Source organism: Humulus lupulus, chromosome 6, assembly GCF_963169125.1.
Source record: "Humulus lupulus chromosome 6, drHumLupu1.1, whole genome shotgun sequence".
Lineage (NCBI taxonomy): Eukaryota > Viridiplantae > Streptophyta > Magnoliopsida > Rosales > Cannabaceae > Humulus > Humulus lupulus.
The window spans coordinates 182,778,895-182,792,594 of record NC_084798.1 but is presented as its reverse complement, the minus strand read 5'-3'; positions in this window follow the sequence as shown (position 1 = coordinate 182,792,594).

Genomic DNA, 13,700 nt, shown 5'->3' with positions numbered 1-13,700 from the left:
AGCGTACAACAAAATTTTTGTAACATATTTAAACTACCTTTAAATATGCGGATCCATTAATATACATACATTAATCATAAGCACGTTAAGAATAAAAATCATACCTCTTGAAGCCTATCAAGTGTCCTTGCTATCTTTTTGTAATTAGAACGATCTTCCTATCCAAGCTGCGTACTCACACCAAGATCTTCCAAAGCGTTCTCTACACCTCAATAAGTGTGTGGGCACTTAGAGAATGAAGGATAGTTTATTTGTGATTCTACTTGATGTACTCAACACATGAGATCAAGAGAATAGGCCTGAGAATTGGTTCTTTATTTTTCAGGGAGAGAAAAATATCATTATATTTTTCACAGAGCGAATAGACTAAGTTGTCTTGGTTATCCGAGTTATTTTCTCAATAGTCATACTTAAAAGAAAATATTCAAATTTAAAAAATAAATCTGTAACCAACTTACAATTTACTTTTTAATTAATTAATTATTTTATTAATGAAAATATCCAAAAACTAATTTTTTGAATTATCCATTAATTAATTAATTAAATAAAAATAAAAATCCTATCCCTGAAAAATAGAAATACACGCCACACACAATCCATGACTATGTGTGCACGTGTACCACCCTTATTTTTAGGGATGTTGGTTTTTCAATTTTTATTTAATTATTTATTCAAACTACTTTGTCAGATAAGATCTAACAACCTGATAACTAATTCAAATTTGAGTTCAAATTTAAATTAAATATCTTTTTAACTAATTATGAAATATAATTAATTATTTGAATAAATATTAATCTTTTAAATTCAAATCCAATTTGAACTTATTAGATTATTATCTCCCACTCAAATCAAGATATTTAATTAATTCTATCAATTAATTAAATCCAATATTTTTGAAAATAAATATTTAATTCATTATAATTTCGAAAATTATAATTAATTAATTATTTAATAAAATTTCGAAATTAATATAATTATTTAATATAATTTCAAAAATTATACAATAATTAAATATTAATTAATTTTGTTAACTACAACTAATTTGTAATTAATTAATTAATCACTATTATAATATAATTGCATATTTGGCCCGAAGAACAAATTTCTTCTTAAATATGTCTTTAAACTATTTTTCCCTTCACATCAACTCGTATCTTGAATAGTATTGATAGAGCCGCTATGGGGACCTATGGACCTATAATTCCAAACTCCAATAAATTTGAGATTATTAATTAAACTCTTTAATTAAATAATCTTAATTTATTAATCTCATGATTATTCCACTATAAATATGAGACTGCACTCTTGTAACTATAGATATTTCATTTACTGAGTACTTTATAATTATAAAACGTCCATTGATATAATCATTGCATATAAATTGACCCTCTAATAATGGTTCATAATTAATCGGGAATAAAATTACCGTTTTACCCTTTTAATTATCTCTTGTTTCCTTAAGTACCATTGACCTTACTAGTGAATGTTAATTCATAACTAAATTATGAATTTGACCTCAATAACATTTCAGTCCCAAAAGTCAACCCTTAAGAGAACCATTATTCAATCTCTTATGAGAAGGCATAGATTCCATATCTGTATACTATGTCCCAACCATCTATATTAATGAGTTCCCAAAACAAAAGTTATTAGCCTGATCATTCTGACAGACCCTAACGATTGAATCAGAGAACTCATATAACATAAACAAGAGTTCATAGTAACTTCAGGATTAAGATCTATTTGTATATGATCATAAGTTGATATATTTAATTAATACTTCGAAACGGTATTTAACTAAGTATTAATAAACATATCTGGTTCAGTTCTATATATTCTCTAATATATGAAGTACCTCCACTAAAGTGTCCTACCACAATAGTGATCCAGATCTAGATCACATGTATTCATGATACTAGTGGACCGTACTTGTAGTAATTAATCTAAAGATATCATAACTTTATTTTACTACGAACTATTCAAGCTCATTTATCTAAAACACAATCCTCCCGTACCAATACGTGTTTGAGATCACATATATGAACTTGAATTTTTCTGATATTTACATAATATTATCACATAATAATATAGTCCATAAAATATATGCATAACACATTTAATTAATTTATTTATTTCATAAAACAATGTTTACTACATATGCTTTCAGGGCACAATTCCCAACACTAACCTACCTAGATTAGTAGACTAAGGGCCTAGATGGTTTTATCACATGTTACGGTAATGAGTTAATGACCATTAATATTTTAGTCCTATATGAAATATGTTTTTACGTCATATGTTTTGAAGTATAAGTGTTATGATATATGTTGTTAGTAGATTTTCCTTGCTGGGCATTAGGCTCATTCCTTTTATTTAGATGGCACAAGAAAATGAGCTTGGATGGCGGGTTGGATTCGTGACTGCTTGGCATGTGTATTGGGGATGAATTGATTGAATGGACTGCTGGAAAATCGAGGATGACGTTGTTTCAAGTCATTTAATTTATGTTCTTATGTATTTTCGCACTTAGTTTTTCAACAATTAAAGTCTATGATTATGTTTTTTTTTCTTAACAATGGAATCCCATAACATATTTTGTATTCCGTACCGTATTTTGGATTTTTAATAAAGTTTTAATATTTTATATATGTATGTATTCTAAAATAGTAGGTATGTTTTAGCAGTTTTTAATGGTCCGAGGTCTTAGAATTAGTTGGGTCATTAGAGTTGGTATTAGAGCCCACAGTTCATTTGCATGAAGTTCTCCTTGATACACACGCAAAAGCTCCGAATCTAACCGCCAATGTAAGTGTTTATGTTATGATCATTATGTTTATGTTTATAGCTAACGTTTTATTCATTATGTTTTCAGTCAAAATGAATGGAGCTTTGACCTATCAAGATATCCGAGCCATTAAGGCATTGAAAAGGATTAGAGAGCCAAGGAATATAATAGGAATGCTAGAAAGAATCACTCAAAGATTGATCCTATTTCACAAGGAGATAGTTCACCTTCAAACTACTAGGCAAATTATGATGAGAGCTATGGAACAATATGTCCTAGTAATTAGGTATTTTATGGATTTATCTTCTGTAATTTCAACACTAGAAGAATTGTGGGAGACTATAGATGATGAAGATGATTTATCGGTAGACATGAGATATTATTTCCTTATACTAAGGTTCACCTCTAAGTTTGAATTTCAATTCAGTGACGAACAAAAGCATAATATCTTAATGAAAATTCCCCGGGGTAGTTTCGAGGCTCGTAGTAATGATGATTATGAAGAAATAGATGATGATATGTTAGATGAAGGGTAAGATGTAGAAGATCCTGATTTTTAGATTTTACCCTAGTTATTTTTTAGTCTAGTTTCTTTCTTTCTTTATTTATTTTTGAATTTATGATTGTACTTAGTGAAAATCTTTTTCCAAATGAATATAATTGTTATTTTTGAATGACATGTATGAGTTTGATTTTTTTCTACAATCATAATAAATTTAGAATAAATTCGATAAATAATGACTGAGTTCGGTGAGGGTGGATACAAATCAATGGACTGAGTTCTGTATTGAGAGATTAGGGGGGCATAGTAGTGGGAACGATTTTACTGATCCCACCCATCCCTCCATATGGTTAACTTTGGAACAACGACGAGTTTCGAGCCTGAGAATTAAGTAGGATGGTTAGAAACAACTTAGAAAATAATAAAGATGGCTTATTTTTCTAAGTATAGAAACACACCTTAATTATAAAGAAGGCTTACATAATTTTTCATCAGAAATCATAATTGATAGGTCCAAGTTATGTTTGCTTAGACTAAGTTTTACCTTACAGCCTATTAGGGTAAGTTTTAACATGTTTTTTTTTCGACTGTTAGAACTTTGCTGAATATGTCGCCACGAAGGTCTACATGCACGAATAGCAATGCCTCCAGTGCCGCCAATGAGACTAACGAAGCCCCTCCAGTCTGAAGAATGGGAACACATGCTACCAATGCTGCTTCCAATAGAAATGCACTGCCACCAGTTGACATAACTGCTGAGATTATCCGTCTACGTCAACAAGTGGAAGAATTGCTGCAACAACAGCGAAAACAGACTCAGCCGCAGCCTCAGACTCAAACCCAGCCTCAGCTGCAACCACAGCCTCAGCCAGATGCTCAAGCACCCCTGCAAGTATGTCCATATGGGGGATGGCGGTGGGAAATTATGCGCCTTATCCAGCTCAGTACATAGAGCCAATCTATGAGCATTTCCGTAAGCAGCACGCTCCAAAATTTGAAGGGACAACCGACCCCTTTAAGGCTGAAGAATGGCTAAGGAATGTAGAGCCTATATACTAGCACATATGAACACTCGGCAACGCAGATTGCATATCATGCATTTCTTCTCTTCTGAAAAAGGATGCTAGAATCTAGTGGGAATTAGTACAACAAACTCATGATGTCGCCACATTGACTTGGGCTAGATTTGTGGGGGTTCTTTCACAAAAAGTATTACAACTTGGCTGTTATTACTACAAGGGTGGAAGAGTTCACCATTCTGAAGCAGGGCAACATAGCAGTTGTTGAGTATGCTCGATAGTTCGATCGACTGGCCAAATTCGCGCCAGAGTTGGTCCCAACCAATTTCTTAAGGGTTACCAAGTTCACCAGGGGACTCAAACTTAAGATTGAGTTGGGAGTCAAGCTTGCAAACCCTGGAACCACTTCATACGCCGATGCTCTAGAAACGACTATAGAGGTGGAAAGACTACAAGCAAATGTTAGTAAGGAGAAGGCCAGCAAGTCTGAACTAAAGCAGCAGAATCAGACTTAGAATGGTCGAAACCACAACAACAACCACCAGCACAACAATAATGGCCAGAAAGGGAATCATCCTGATAGTAAGCAGGCCAACAATGACAAAAGAGCACAGACAAATAATGGAAGTAATAGGTCGGGTTATGTAGAATACCCACAGTGCTCCATGTGCCAGAAAATACATCCCGGGGAGTGTCGTACAAACACCAAAGGTTGTTACAACTGTAGCCAGGAAGGTCATCAAAAGAAGGAATGTCCACTGCTCAAACAAGAAGAAAAGAGGGACAACAAGATGGTTCTAGCCAGAGTCTTTGCCTTGACCCAAGGAGAAGCCGATGCTAGTAGCAAAGTAGTCTCAAGTCAGCTTCCTATCCTCAATAGTATATGTTTAGTATTGTTTGATTTTGGAGCAACACACTCGTATATCTCGTTAGGAATGATAGAAAAATTAGACAAACCTTGTAAAATATTTAGAACTAGGTTTGTGACAGAATTGCCTTCGAGCAAAGTAGTCCTATCATCACGAATAATACGAGGAGTACCAATAAAAATCGAGGGCACAGAACTAGAAGGAGACTTGATAGAGCTAGAAATCAAGGACTTCGACGTAATACTGGGCATGGATTGGCTAGCAAGGCATGGCACAACCATCAACTGTAGACATAAGCAAGTGACGTTCCAAACTCCTGATGGCCAGAGACTATGTTTTATGGGACGGGTTTAAGGACTACGGACACTGCTTATCTCATCTCTCAAAGCTTAGACGATGATAGAGAAAGGATGTCACACATTCTTAGCAAGCATCATGGATGTGGAAATAGAAACCCCACTAAAGGTTGGAGAAGTCCGCGTTATAAAGGAATTTCCAGAGATATTTCCTGATGACTTACGAGGGTTACCGCCTACTCGAGAAATTGACTTCACAATCGAACTAGTACCGGGAACCGAGCCTATCTCCAAGGCACCATACCAGATGGCACCTACTGAACTGAAGGAGTTGAAAACGCAGTTACAAGAACTCTTAGACTTGGGTTTCATCAGACCAAGTCATTTGCCATGGGGAGCACCAGTTCTATTTGTGAAGAAGAAGGATGGAAGCATGTGAATGTGTATAGATTACCGCGAGCTGAACAAGGTGACAATTAAGAATAAGTACTCGCTACACCAGATTGATGACTTATTTGATCAACTTTGAGGAGCGATTGTATTTTCAAAGATTGATCTACGATCCGGTTATCACCAGCTCAAGGTACGGGAAGAGGATATACCAAAGACAACTTTTAGAACTCAATATGGACATTACGAGTTTCTAGTTATGTCTTTTGGTCTTACCAATGCTCCAGCCGCATTTATGGATTTAATGAATCGGGTCTTCAAGGATTACTTGGAAAAATTCTTCGTAGTGTTCATTGACGATATTTTGGTGTACTCCAAGGACGAAGTTGAGCACGAGGAACATTTAAGACTAACTATGCTACAACTGAAGGAGCATCAACTTTATGCCAAGTTCAAGAAGTGTGAATTTTGGCTTTTGGAAGTAGCGTTCCTCAGCCATATAGTATCCAAAGATGGAGTCGTAGTAGACCCAACTAAGATAGAGGCTGTGAAGGATTGGTCAAGACCTATGAATGCGTCAGAAGATAGAGGCTATCAGATACTATGGTCTTAGGGATTCCATGCAGTCGTACTATTTCTCGAACATAAATGTCTACGTACTGGTCAGCAGTATACGTAGTCTTGACAGGTAGGAAGTGAGATGACTTAGTGAGTCTATCTACCACAACCCAAGCCGAGTCATGCTACTTATTTGTTTGTGGTAATCCTATCACGAAGTCCATGGCTATATCTTCCCACTTCCATTCTGGAATACTAAGCGGTTGTAATAAGCCTGCAAGTCGCTGATGTTCCACTTTTACTTGCTGGCATATAAGGCATTTGGATACATACTCTGCTACATCTTTCTTCATTCCCGACCACCAATATAGTGCCTTAAGGTCGTAAGTCATCTTGGTCGACCTCGGGTGAACTGAGTATGGGGTAGTGTGTGTGTCTCTTCTAAAATCTTCATCTTAATCCCTTGGTCATTCGACATGCATACTCAGCCCTTATATCTCAATAACCCCTGTCCTGATATAGAGAAATTTGTGGTCATGCCTTCTTTGACCGCAGCTATATGCGATACTAACGTGTCATCATGCCCTTGCTCGATTCGTATATCTTCTAATAGACTTGACCAGATGGACAAGTTAGCCAGTTGACCAATGACTACTTCTATTCTGGCACTAATCATCTCTTGGTTTAGGGGCTTTTCTATTCTAGATAATGTTGCTAGATTTCCATAACTCTTATAACTTATCGCATCTGCAACTACGTTTGCTTTTCCTGGGCGGTATAAGATTTCTCAGTCATAATCCTTTACTAATTCTAACCACATGTGTTGTCTCATGTTGAGCTCTTTCTGTTCGAAGAAATATTTTAAGCTCTTGTGGTCCGTATAAATCTCACACCGTTCTCCATAAAGATAGTGGCGCTAGATTTTTACTACGAAAACCACCGCAGCCAATTCCATATCGTGTGTTGGATCGCGTTGCTCGTATTCCTTCAGCTGCCTTGAGGCATAGGCTATTACTTTATCATTTTGCATCAGCACACAACCCAAACCTTGCTTCGACACATCACAATATACTACAAACTTGTCGTTGGGTGTCGGTACACAGAGTACAGGTGCTGAGCAAAATATATCCTTGAGACAATGGAAGCTCTCTTCACATCTATCCGTCCAGTTGAACTTTTGCTGTTTTCGGGTCAGGTTGGTAAGCGGAGTGGCTATCTTAGAAAAGCCTTCTACAAATCTTAGATAATAGCCTGCTAGCCCGAGAAAACTTCTCACTTCTGACGCATTCTTAGGTCTTGGCCAATCCTTCACAGCCTTTACCTTAGCTGGGTCTACAGCAACTCCATCTTTGGATACTATATGGCCGAGGAACACTACTTGCGATTGGAAAAATTCACATTTCTTGAACTTGGCATAAAGTTGATGCTCCTTCAATCACAGCATAGTTAGTCTTAAATGTTCTTTGTGCTCGACTTCATCCTTGGAGTACACCAAAATATCGTCAATGAACACTATGATGAATTTGTCCAAGTAATCCTTGAAGACTCGATTCATTAAATCCATAAATGCGGCTGGAGCGTTGGTAAGACAAAAAGACATAACTAGAAACTCGTAATGTCCATATCGAGTTCCAAAAGCTATCTTTGGTATATCCTCTTCCCATACCTTGAGCTGGTGATAACTGGACCGTAGATCAATCTTTGAAAATACAGTCACTCCTCGGAGTTGATCAAATAATTCTTTGATCCGGTGTAGCGGGTACTTATTCTTAGTTGTCACCTTGTTTAGCTCGCGGTAATCTATACACATTCACATGCTTCCATCCTTCTTCTTCACAAATAGAATCGATGCTCCCAATGGCGAATGACTTGGTTTGATGAAACCCAAGTCTAAGAGTTCTTGTAATTGTGTTTTCAACTCCTTGAGTTCAGTAGGTGACATCTGGTATGGTGCCTTGGAGATAGGCTCGGTTCCCGGTACTAGTTCGATTGTGAGGTCAATTTCCCAAGTAGGCGGTAACCTTGGTAAGTCGTCAGCAAATATCTCAGGAAATTCCTTTATAACGCGGACATCTCCAACCTTTAGTGGGGTTTCTTTTGCCACATTCGTGACACTTACTAAGAATGTGTGGCATACTTTCTCTATCATCCTCTGAGCTTTGAGAGATGAGATGAGCGGTCTCCATAGTCCTGAAACCTTTCCCATAAAACATAGTCTCTGACCGTCAGGAGTTTTGAACGTCACTTGCTTACGCCTACAGTCGATGGTTGCACCATGCCTTGCTAACCAGTCCATGCCCAGTATTACATCGAAGTCTTTGATCTCTTGCTCTATCAGGTCTCCTTCTAGTTCTACATCCTTAATTTTGATCGGTACACCTCGTACTATCCGTGATGATAGGACTACTTCGCCCGAAGGCAATTCTGTCACAAACCTAGTTCTAAATCTTTCACAAGGTTTGTCTACTTTCTCTATCATTCCTAACGAGATATATGAGTGTGTTGCTCCCGAATCAAATGAATCAAATAATACTGAACACATATTATCGAGGATAGGAATCTGACATGTGACCACTTTGTTACTAGTTTCGGCTTCTGCCTGGGTCAAGGCAAAGACTCTAGCTGGAACCATCTTATTGTCATTCTTCTCTTCTTGCTTGAGCTGTGGACATTCTTTCTTCCGATGACCTTCCTGGCCAGAATTGTAACATCCCTTGGTGTTTGCACAACACTCACCAGGATGTTTCTTTTGGCATTTGGAGCATTGTAGGTATTCTACATATCCCGACCTATTGCCTCCATTATTTGTCTGTGCTCTTTTGTCATTGTCGGATTGCTTATTGTCAGGATGCCTTCTATAGCACCCTACTACGCAGGGATTGTTACAGTGTGCATTTTAAAATAGTGCTAAACTCGCTAATCGAGTCATTTGGCCATACTCATGTAACTAAATGTGATTAACGGTTTTGGGTTAAGTTTTTTGGTCAAAGATACATCGTGTCACTAAAACGTTTACTGTATACATTGGGATCCCAAAAATATAATTTAAAGGTTAATTACAATAAAAGATTTACAACCAGCCGACCTAAGCGGAAAAATAGGGTTAAACCCTAGTTCCTCTTTAAACCCTCGGCCGTGGTGGTCGAGCAGTCACATATGTACACATCGTCACCTAAGCTCTCCAACTCAAGAATGGTCAAGCTTTCTTTTGCCTTTTACCTGCACCACACAACACCCGTTAGCCGAAGCTCAGCAAGAAAACTCATTGTGCTCATGAATAGTAATAACATGTTTCTAAATCATAATAGGCATGCCTAGCAATAATAGCCCTATTTGTGCATGCAAACAAGTCCAAGTAAATGATTGTACTAATCAGATGAGTGACTATGGAGTCACAAACTTGGGTTTTTGCACCCTGATCAAATGAGTGGATAACACTTTATGATTTTGATAATCATACTAGGGATTGTAGCCCAAATCAGATGAGTGATTAACCTTGGTAAGTTGTCAGGAAATATCTCTGGAAATTCCTTTATAACGTGGACGTCTCCAACCTTTAGTGGGGTTTCTTTTGCCACATCCCTGATGCTTGCTAAGAATGTGTGGCATCCTTTCTCTATCATCCTCTGAGCTTTGAGAGATGACATAAGCGGTCTCCGTAGTCCTGAAACCTTTCCCATAAAACATAGTCTTTGACCGTTAGGAGTTTCGAACGTCACTTGCTTACGCCTACAGTCGATGGTTGCGCCATGCCTTACTATCCAACCCATGCTTAGTATTACATCAAAGTCCTTGATCTCTAGCTCTATCAGGTCTCCTTCTAGTTCTGTGTCCTCGATTTTGATTGGTACTCCTCGTACTATTCTTGATGATAGGACTACTTCGCCCAAAGGCAGTTCTATCACAAACCTAGTTCTAAATCTTTCACAAGGATTGTCTAATTTTTCTATCATTACTAATGAGATATACAAGTGTGTTGCTCCGAATCAAATAATACTAAACATATATTATCGAGGATAGGAATCTGACCTGTGACCACTTTATTACTAGCTTCGGCTTCTCCCTAGGTCAAGGCAAAGACTCTGGTTGGAACCATCTTATTGTCCCTTTTTTCTTCTTGTTTGAGTTGCGAACATTATTTTTTCCGATGACCTTCCTGGCCACAATTGAAATAACCCTTGGTGTTTGCACGACACTCCCCAGGATGTCTTTTCTGGCACTTGGAGCACCGAGGGTATTTCACATAACCTGACCTATTATTTCCGTTGTTAGTCGGTGCTCTTTCGTCACCATCGACTTGCTTATCATCATGATGCTTTCTTTTCTGCCCATTATTGCCCTGCTTGTGGTTGTTGTTGTTTCTACCATTTTGAGTCTGATTTTGCTGCTTGGGTTCAGAGTTGCTAGCCTCTTCCTTACTAACATTTTCCTAGAGCCTTTCCACCTCTATAGCCGTTTATAGAGCATCGGCGTAAGAAGTGGTTCCAGGATTTGCAAGCTTGACTCCTAACTCAATCTTGGGTCTGAGTCCCCTGGTGGACATGGCAACCCTTAAGAAATCGATTGGGACCAACTCTGGCGCGAACTTGGCTAGTCGATCGAATTGTCAAGCGTACTTGACTACTGTTAGATTGCCTTGCTTCAGAATGGCAAATTATTCCACCCTCGTAGTGATGACTACCGAGTTGTAATACTTTTTGTGAAACAACTCCACAAATCTAGCCTAGTCATGGTGGTGACATCATGAGTTTGTTGTACTAAATTCCACCAGATTCTGGCATCCTTTTCCAAAAGAGACGAAATGCAGGATATGCGATCTGCATTGCCGAGGATCATATGTGCTAGAATAGGTTGTACCTTCCTGAGCCATTCTTCTGCCTTAATGGGTTCGGTTGTCCCTTCAAAGTTTGGAGCGTGCTGCTTATGAAAATGCGCGTAGATTGGCTCTATGTGCTGAGCTAGGTAAGGCACATAATTCGCCATCGGCCATCCCCCATACGGATATCCTACTTGTTGGGGTGCTTGAGCCACTGGCTAAGGCTACGGCTGAGTCTATTGTCATTATTGTTACAACAGTTCTTCCACTTGTTGACGTAGCCTGACAATCTCAGTGATGTTGTCAATTGTTGACGATGCATTTCTATTGGCAGCAACATTGGTAGCATGCATTCCCCTTCTTAGTAATGGAAGGGCTTCGTTAGTCTCATTGGTGGCACTGGAGGCATTGGTGTTCATGCATGCAGATTCATAGCGACATCTTCAGCAAAGTTCTAACAGTCGAGAAAAACATGTTTGAACTTACCCTAATAGGTTCGAAGGCAAAACTTAGTCTAAGCAAACATAACTCAGACCTATCAGTTATGGTTTCTTATGAAAAAATTGTGTAAGCCTTCTTTATAATTAGGGTGTGTTTCTATACATAGAAAATTAATCATCTTTATTATTTTCTAATTTGTTTCTAATCATCCTATATGACTTAATTCTCAGGCTCGAAACTCGTTGCTGTTCCAAAGTTAACCATATTGAGGGAGGGCTGGGATCAGTAAAATCGTTCCCACTACAATGCCCCCCTAAACTCTCTATACAAAACCCTGGTTTATTGATTTGTATCCACCATCACTGAACTCAGTCATTATTGATTAAATTTATTATTTATTATGATTGTAAAAAAAAATCAAACTCATACATCTCATTCAAAAAGAACAATTATATTTATTTGGAAAAAGACTTTCACTTAGTACAATCATAAATTCAAAGATAAATAAATAAATAAAGAAACTATACTAAAAATATTAGCTAGGGTAAAATCTAAAAATCAGGATCTTCTACATTTGACCCTTCATCAAACTTATCATCATCTATTTCTTCATAATCATCAATACTAAGAGCCTCGAAACTATCTCGGGGAATATTCATTAAGATATTATGCTTTTGTTCATTAGTTGTTGACGGTGAGAACTCGTCAATGAAGTTAAGTTAGAAAAATCAAAGTCAATTGCTTATCAATGAAGAACTTCAACTATATAATCAAAAACTTAGAAACATAGAAAATAGTTGTAGAAGAAAAATGGGAAAAAGAACTTATAGTCCTCTGTTGTCTCAACCAACATTGTTTTTTCCAACCCTCTTCCATGTGGAAGTGGGGTTCCCTTTATAGTGGGCTTTAATGGCCCCTGATACATTGTGGTCCAGGGGACTAGATGGTACACAAGTACATTGTCAGGAGAGTGGTCTCAGGGGTAGTGGTTATGGCTCTAGTACATGGTCAGGTTCTGTGGGGGTGTCTCCACTACATATTTAGTACAAGTGTCAGAGGAGTGGCTGCAGGCGTAGTGGTGCTAGTGGTGATGTCAACTCTGACATCTGGTTAGAAGCATACATGCCATGCCCCCTCTCCTAGTACTCCCACTACTTGTCTGGCATTAGTATTCAGATCAGACATACGAGGTCATAAAGGTCGTACCCCGCACAAGATAGTACTGGTATGATCATTTTGAATTATACTGGGGATGTTACCTCTAAATGTTAGGGTCTCCATAGGTCTTCATAGGAGACACCCTCTTGAGGGGTAGGGTGCGAGACACCCGGTGCACGCAGGGGACGTGGCACGAAACAGAGCTCCTGGGTCCTTGGCGCAAGGCACCCAAAGCACCTCAAGGCCAACCACGAGACGACCCCTCGCGAGGCCCTGGTGGCACGAGACACCCCCTTGTGAGGCCCTGGTGGCACGTCACTGATGGCGCAAGACGCCCCCTCGTGAGGCCATGGTGGCGCGACATTGATGGTGCAAGACGTCCCCTTCCGAGGCCTTGGTGGTGCGACATTGATGGCGTGAGATGCCCTTCGCGAGACCCTGGTGGTGCGGCCCTAATGGTGCGAGACGCCCGCTCGCGAGGCCCTGGTGGCGAGGCATTGATGGCATGAAACACCCCCTCGCGAGACCCTGCTGGCGCGACACTGATGGCGCGAGATGCCTCCTCGCGAGGCCCTGGTGGCACGACATTGATGGCGCGAGACGCCCCCTCGCGAGGCCCTGGTTGCGCGACGCTGATGGCGGGAGACGCCCCTCTTAAAGCCCTGGTGGTGCGGCCGTGATGGAGCGAGACGCCCCCTCGCGAGGCCATGGTGGCGCGACCCCGATGGCGCGAGATGCCCCCTTGCGAGGCCCTGGTGGCGTGGGCCTGATGGCGCAAGATGCCCCCTCACGAGGCCCTGGTGGTGCGGCACTAATGGCACGAGACACCCCCTGGCGAGGCCCTGGTGGCGCAGCCCTGATGGCGT